The sequence below is a fragment of the Pelodiscus sinensis genome, chromosome 1 (assembly GCF_052426305.1).
Source record: "Pelodiscus sinensis isolate ZL-2025 chromosome 1, ASM5242630v1, whole genome shotgun sequence".
In the NCBI taxonomy this organism is placed as follows: Eukaryota; Metazoa; Chordata; order Testudines; family Trionychidae; genus Pelodiscus; species Pelodiscus sinensis.
Genome location: NC_143052.1, coordinates 37736495 through 37737330, shown reverse-complemented (window position 1 = coordinate 37737330; position 836 = coordinate 37736495). Strand labels below are relative to the sequence as shown.

General features: G+C 41.5%; 1 non-coding gene across 1 annotated transcript; it reads right to left on the bottom strand.

Moving 5' to 3' along the window:
• Window positions 1-239: 239 nt before the first annotated feature.
• Window positions 240-403, bottom strand: LOC112544021 (U1 spliceosomal RNA). The gene has a single exon (XR_003087323.2). It is a non-coding gene; the product is annotated as a U1 spliceosomal RNA (small nuclear RNA).
• Between the last annotated feature and the right edge of the window lie 433 nt (window positions 404-836).

Genomic DNA, 836 nt, shown 5'->3' with positions numbered 1-836 from the left:
TTTTATTTAACCTAATTTTCTGATGGGGGTGGGGAGAGGGAGGGAAAGCTATAGTGCTGCTTTACCTGAGGCACAAAGAGGGATGAAACAGCCAGGAGGAGTCAAGAACTCTCCTGCTAGAAAGATACATGCTCTGGGGTGGAGGTGACTGGACTCACATGTATACTCCAGATAAAGCTTCAAGGAGGCACTACACATGGACAGATTCATGGCACTGGAATAGAAAATGCCCCTCCCCCCAGGGGAAAGCGCAAACTCAGTCCCCCACTACCACAAATTACTCAGTCGAGTTTCCCACATTTGGGGAAATCGCAGGCGTTAGCACACCCGCAGTGCAATGGATGAGCCTCACCCTTGGAAAACCACCTTTGTGATTATGGTATCTCCCCTGCCAGGTAAGTGTCCACTGTGTTTCACTTATTGGAATCCAGGGAGCACAGGCAACATCCTCCCATTTACTTATTCCATTACTTATGAAATTAAAAATATATTGCTTGTTTTAAGTGGAGTGAGTTATGTAATACTATCCCAGCACTGATAGTTATTAAAATTCAGATGGAGGAAAGCTAATCAAAATCCTTCTGGTTGCCAGTCTGCTAATGACAGTAACATCAAACATATAAAGACAGATAATTTCAGTTACTACCTTATGCTATCTACTAAACAAAAATCACATTTATCATTTTCACTCTTGTTATAGCTAATCTTAATTTCTCAACTCTAGGGCAAATAGACAATGACTACTTGCCAACTGACCATCAGCTTGAGTTTTACCTTTAAGATGGAAACAGTTGCACATGCAAACTACTTTTGATTTCTGCTAGGTATTTGCATAA